Below are 7,149 nucleotides of genomic sequence, written 5' to 3'. Positions count from 1 at the left end.
ACATCACTTGCCTTCTTGCCCATTGCTGGTATTGCGCTTGCTCCAGTCTTTAAATAGCCGGAGTGCTGCCCTTGCCGCCACGCACGTGGAACCACGGGATGGCGCGTGGAGGCACTGGCCCTGTCTCAGAGTCCTGCATCAAGCCTCGAAGTAATTGCCATATATGTACAACTTACCCGCAAGACAATGACACCCATGACCGCTCCACGAGCATCATAGTGAGCCTTCGTCCCCATCTTTACCCTGCACGTCAGATTCTTGCAGTGCCCATGGTGCATGGAAAAGTTTTCGAAATGCACGAAAAAAGACAACACTAACTGGATAACCTCCTGCCTCCCAGCCCCCGGGCAAAGAAGAGAAGTCGACCTCAAACTTGGGTGTGAGCATCTTTTCTATTCCACGGTGCCCTGCAGGCACGTAGTACATTGTGAACGGATTCATCAACTGCTAGGCCTCGTTCCGGGGTGTCCCGGGAACGAGCTTGGTTTTCAGGGTTCCGGTAGCCCCCTGCTCACGGCCAAAGATGAAGAGACAATTATGTGCACCTAGAGCAGGAGACAGAAGCAAACATTAACAGCAAAACACAATATTCACTGAAATAACACTTATCTTTATTCATTTTCGTGCTAGCGGATTACAATCGGGCCTTGCCCGGCTACACTATCTTAAAGAGGCACGCTGCCGCAGCGTCACCCGTGGGTAAGGCACCACCGTTTCACGGGTAGAACTTGCGCAGGTGCTCAATATTCCAACTATTGGGCACCGGCAAGCCTTCTTCGGTTTCCAGCCGGACAGCCCCCGGTCTGGTCACCTGCACTACCCGGAAAGGGCCTTCCTAGTTTGGAGTCAACTTGTTCCCGGCCTTCGTTCCTTGTATCCGACGCAGGACGAGGTCTCCAACCTCGAGCACGGACTCTCCTGTCGTGATAACGACAATGCCCCTGTTGGTAGCCTGCAACTCGCACAGCAGCCCGGCATCGAATCTCCTCGATGAAGCTAACGTCGTCAATCGTCTGCGCGTGTTGTCTCTCGTTGCCGTATGCGTGTACCCGAGGAGACCCATGATTGAGCTCGAGGGGCAGCACAGCTTCTACCTCGTAGACGAGGGCGAACAGAGTTTGGCCCGTCGTCCGACTTGGTGTGGTCCGAATCGACCACAGCACGGGCTGGAGTTCTTCAACCCAGTGTTTCCCGTGGCCCTTGAACTTGTCAAAGGTTCTCGTCTTGAGCCCCTGCAGTACCTCTGTGTTGGCGCTCTCCACTTGCCCGTTGCTCTTTGGATGACCGACAAATGCGAAGTGGATTTTAGTGCCCATGTCCTCGCAGTAAGCTTGGAACACCGCACTAGTGAATTGTGTGCCATTATCGGTGATGATGCCGTTAGGCACACCAAACCGGCACACAATGCTATTGAAGAACTTGATGGCTGCCTGCGCTGTGACAGCTCGCACAGGCTCCACCTCGACCCACTTTGAGAACTTGTCAATGGCTACAAGGAGATACTCGTAACCGCCAACAGCTCTCGATGTCTTGCCAACGATGTCCAGGCCCCAGACCGCGAACGGCCACGAGGACGGGATGACTTGCAGGGCTTGCACTGGCTGGTTGCTCTTCTTGGCGTGAAACTGGCATGCTTCACAAGTCTTGACTAGTTGCACGGCATCGGCTAAGGCTGTTGGCCAGTAGAAGCCGTCGGAATGCTTTTCCAGCTACGTTCCGCTACCCACTTGGACAGTTCATCCACAACAAAGTTGTCCTTGCGCTTCACATGTTCAAACCGGAGTCCCTTGAACTTGGACTCCAACTTTTGCACTTCTTCCACGTACGCTGCCGTCTGGGGCAGTCGTAGTCCTTGTTCACCTAGTTTATCACGAGTTGAGAATCCCCGCGAACAATCAGGCACTTGATGTCGAGGGCGATTGCCGCGCATAGCTTGGCTAGCAGCACCTCGTACTCTGCTGTGTTGTTGGTGGAGTTGGCGAAGTCGAGCTGTATCACGAATTTGAGTTGATCTCCAGTGGGCGACTCGATCACCACTCCGGCACCGGCGCCCTGCAGACCGAAGGCGTCGTCGAAGTACATGACCCAGTACCCTTCATCCAATTTGCCGGGAAGGCTTGCTTCCGGCTCTTCTTCCTCTATTCCCGTGGACATCCACTCCGCGAGAAAGTTGGCGAGAGCGGCGCTCTTGATGCTCTTGGTACTCGCGAAACGTAGCTCGAACTCCGCCAGCTCCATTCTCCGGCCACCCTCCCGGTGGCTTCACGGTTGATGAGGGCTCACTCCAGGCAGACCCCGACACCACTGTGATGCTGTGCGCCTGAAAGTAATGGTGCAGCTTCTGTGAAGCGAGTAGGATCCCAAGCAAAATCTTCTGAACCTGCGGGTACCGTACCCGGGCATCGCGCAACACCGTGCTGACGAAGTACACGGGGTGCTGCACTAGCCGCTTGCGGGGGGGGGGGGGGGGCAGCCTGGGTAGACTGCCCCTCGGCTCCCGGGGCAGAGGCGGTAGCCGGGGGTTCTCCCGGATCGCCGGGAGCCCCCTGCCCCCCTGTCTCAACCCCCGGGACTTGCTCTTCCCTCTCGGCAACAAGCACAGAGCTCAATACCTGATCTGTTGCTGCCAAGTAAAGTAGCAACAGCTCGCCCAGCTTGGGGGCGACGAGGATCGGCGACGACTTCAGGTACTGCTTCAAGTCCTGGAACGCCGCTTCCGCCTCGAGGGTCCAGTTGATTGGGCCATTCTTCTTTATTACCTTGAAGAAAGGCAAGGCTCGCTCACCCAACCTTGAGATGAAACGCCCGAGCGCCGCAACGCAACCGTTGAGGCGCTGGACGTCTCTGACCTTGCGGGGTGCCTCCATCTTCTCGATCGCCTCGATCTTCTGTGGATTGGCCTCGATTCCCAGCTGAGATACCAAGAAGCCCAGCAAGTGCCCCGAGTCCACGCCGAACATGCACTTCTCGGGGTTAAGCTTGAGCTTGATCCTGCAGAGATTATCGAATGTCTCCTGCAAGTCGCCGACGAGCAAGTCCCCGCGCCGCGACTTGACAACAATATCTTCCATGTAGGCCTCGATATTACGACCTAGCTGGGGTCCCAGACACACGTGCAAAGCGCGCTCAAATGTCGAGCCCGCGTTCTTCAGCCCAAAAGGCATACATGTATAACAGTAGCATCCAACCGGGGTGATAAACGCTGTTTTCTCCTCATCTTCGACTGCCATCTTAATCTGATGGTAGCCAGAGAAGGCATCCAGAAAGCATAAAGACTCAAAACCTGCTGTGGAATCTACTATTTGATCAATTCGGGGTATAGAGAAGGGGTCCTTAGGGCATGCACGATTAAGATCAGTAAAATCTACACATGCATAATTTATTCCCGGCCTTAGGGACTACAACAGGATTTGCTAACCAAGTAGGGTACAACACTTCCCTGATCGCCTCGACATTCTTGAGCTTCTCCACTTCTTTTTGGATGAAGTCCTTGCGTTCTTGTGCTGGCCGGCAAACCTTCTGCTTGACGGGCCGTGCGTCTGGCTGCACCGCCAGCCGATGCTCGATCACCTCCCTGGGGACTTCGAGAAGGTCTGACGGCTGCTAAGCGAACACGTCAGAATTTCCCCGGAGGAAGGCGATGAGGGCGCTTTCCTATTTGTCGCCGAGGCTCGCACCGATGGAAATGGTGCGCGCCTCATTGCCAGCATGCAGAGGCACCTTCTTGACCTTGGCACCCTCCTCCTTCAGCTTCACGCCTTTCCTGACGTGTGGGTTGGAGCTGGTGCTGCCCCCGGCATCCTGCCCGGGAGCGGCTCGCGCCTTCTTCTGTGCGGGCTGCTCGCCCGCAAGTGGATCCTCGTTCCTGGCAACGTCGTAGTCGCCGGAATCTACCACTACGGAGGTCTTTATGACCTCGCCCACGCACCAAGCAGCGTCCTTCAGGTCGCACTTGATGGAGAGTACACCGTATGTTGACGGCATCTTCAGCACGCCATAGGCGCCATGAGTCGCCGCCATGAACTTGTTTAGCGCCGGCTGACCAATAATCCCGTTGTACGGCAACGGGGTTTGAGCCACGTCGAAGACAACGTGCTCAGTCCGAAACGCTTCCCAGGAACTGAAAGTCACCGGGAGCGTGATTCGCCCCATGGGCTGCACCACTCCGGGGTTGATCCCCCGAAACGGGTTGGTGGGCTTCATCTGCTCCAGAGGCAGCTGAAGCTTTTCCACCAACTTGGCAGATAGGAGGTTGAGGCTTGCCCTGTTGTCCACCAGAAACTTGGTCACCGTCACATTATTTATGATCGGTGACACCACGAGGGGTAGTACCCTTGATCCCAAGGGATGAATCGGGTGATCGTCCGAGTTGAAGGTGATTGGCACGTGCGACCACCTCAATGGCTGTTGCGCCTCCACGCTGGGCAGGAGGGTGCACACCTCACGAGTGAGCCGCTCCACGGCGGCATGAGACGTGAGACGTGAGAGCGTATGCTCCCCCGTGGATGCAGGCGACGTCGCGGGGCTCCTGGAAGCCGGGCTCATCGGCGGCGTCGCTGCAGTCATCCTCGCGTTGTTCGGCACGAGGCTTGTCGTGTCCCCGGGGAGGCCGGTCCTTGCCGCCGTGGGCTTGACCGCGACCCCCGCGGGTTCTCCCTTGTCGCCACTGCTGCCGCGCCCCGGCCCGCTCCGTTGCAGGGGTTGTTCGGGCAGTCTCAGGGGAGGTGCCCGATATCCCCGCAGTTGAAGCAGGCCCCGGCAGCACGGCGCTCCTCATGGCGCTGCTCGCGCTGCTCCTTGATGGTCTGGAGAGTGCCACAATCCTGTGCGTCGTGGGTGACGTTGGTGTGGATGGGGCAGCGCGCGGCCGCCGCCGGCTTGCTGCCCGATGCTCCAGCCGCCGCCGCCTTCTTGGTGGGCCTCTGGGGAGCCCCCGGTTCCGCGACAAGCACTTGATTCCCGCCGTGTTTCCGGGAGCCCTTCTTCCCGGAGCCCTCGGGTGGGTTCGCCGCCGCTTTGGCGGCAAGCTCAGGCGCTAGGCGCCCATCCTCGGCCATCGCGCACTTGTGCGCGAGAGCGTAGAGATCCCTGGTAGTCCGGATCCGGTGCGTGTTCAGCTTCTCACGCATCTTCAGGTCGCAGACGTTGATGGCGTACTTGTTGATGATGGCGGCCGCTTCCGCCTCTGGGATGGAGTAGGAGATGTTGGAGAACCTGTTGGTGAAGTCCCGCAACGTCTCCCCCGTCTTCTGAGCCATCGTGTGCAGCTCCGCCATGGTTCCCGGGCACTTGCAGCCGCCCTGGAACGCGTTCACAAACTGCTTGCGTAGGTCAGCCCAGGAGGCGATGGACCCGGCGGACAGGTTGAGCAACCAAGTCCTCGCTGATCCTTTCAGGACCATGGGGAACCAGTTGGCCCTGACCTTGTCGTCGGCACCGATAGCATGCATGCCCAACGTTTAGGTCAGGAGAAAGTACTTGGGGTTCACGGTCCCGTTGTACGTCCCGAGCGTTGGCGCTCGGAACTTGCAGGGTCATGTCACCCGGCGCAGCTCGCGGGAGAACACGGCGCAGCCGTCATCGGCGCCCATTGGTGCGTCTTCCTGCTCCTCTGGACGCTGGCGCTCTCTCTCGCGCCGGCACCAGCGCCGACGCTGCAAGCGCTGGCGGAGATCTTCTTGCTGGCGGGCATTCAGGACGCCTCACGCGTCACCTTGCAAGCGCACCCAGCCCGTTGCTGGGGCAGCATGCCTTCCTCTTCCCGGGACCAGAGTTCCCGGGTACCCAACGAAGCGGGCACTTCTCCTGTTCCAACTGTTGGCTTTGCCTTCGCCAATAACCGTCTCTTTGGGGCGGGCTCCCCGGGCTTATCCTTCTCGGGAGGCCAACCTGGTGGGGCTTCGTCACTTGCGATCCAGTCGTCCCGTATCAGTGGGACCCTATGGGCCACTGGTACGACAGTAAGAAACGTAGATCAAAGTCGTCTCAGTTTTGCGCTCTGAAGCTTGATATGATGATGGCGTATGATCAAGTGGAATGGGCATACTTGCGGGCAATCATGCTATGGCTCGGTTTTTGCGACCGCTGGGTATACTCGATCATGAAGGTGGTTTCTTCGGTCACTGTTTCGGTGTTGTTTAATTAATGGAGAACGAACTGGTCTATTTCGGCCAAGCAGGGGAATCCGCCAAGGAGATCCTATCTCGCCATATTTTTGCTAGCAGCTGAAGGTTTGTCTTGCCTGTTAAGGAGCAGGGGGAATTCTGAACATTTGTCGGGCATCACAGCACCCCCGGTCAATCATCTCTCATTTGCAGACGATAGCTTGCTTTTTGTGAAAGCTGCTTTGGAGGGGGCAGCTGTGTACTGTCATGCGTCGGGGCAACGGATCAACAGGCAGAAAAGTTACATCCACTTTAGTAAAGGTTGTCCTAATGAGGTGTGTCAATCCATTAAAGAGCTGTTACAAGTTCCTAACGAATCCTTAAGTGCTAAGTATTTGGGCATGCCTACTAACGTGGGGAATTTGAAGAATGGTGCTTTTAAATATTTGAAAGACCGGGTCTGGAGCAAGGTTAAAGGGTGGATGGAAGAAACGTTGTTGTTCGGCGGCAAAGAGGTCCTCTTTAAGTCTGTCGCCCAAGTTGTACCGTTGTAATCCATGGCATGTTTTAAGCTCCCTCGCGGACTGTGCCAGAAGATCAATTCCTTGATCAGGAGTTTTTGGTGGGGAAGAAAAAATGGTAAACGGAAAACTTATTGGGTTTCTTGGGACACTACGACAATGCCGAAATACTTGGGAGGACTGGGCTTTTGGGATATTGAACTTTTAAATTTATCCTTGTTGGCTGCTTACAAATCCCGATACTCTCAGCGGTCAAGTTCTAAGAGCAGTTTATTTCCCTAATGATGTATTGATGCAGGCATAGCTGGGCAATCGCCCCTCACGGATATGGCGCGCCATCTGGGATGCACATGATGTTCTGAAGCTTGGGACCGTCCGGAGAATCGAAGATGGCAAATCAACTCACGTGTGGAGGGACAATTGGATTCCTCGAGATGAAAGGTGCTCGCCGTACCTAGCTGTCTCTGATAACCCCTCGACCCAGGTGGTGGAGCTGATCGATTCGACTATATTCAGGAAGTTGG

Source organism: Brachypodium distachyon, chromosome 2 (assembly GCF_000005505.3).
Source record: "Brachypodium distachyon strain Bd21 chromosome 2, Brachypodium_distachyon_v3.0, whole genome shotgun sequence".
In the NCBI taxonomy this organism is placed as follows: Eukaryota; Viridiplantae; Streptophyta; class Magnoliopsida; order Poales; family Poaceae; genus Brachypodium; species Brachypodium distachyon.
The sequence above is the reverse complement of the archived record's forward strand: the minus strand, read 5'-3'. Positions refer to the sequence as shown.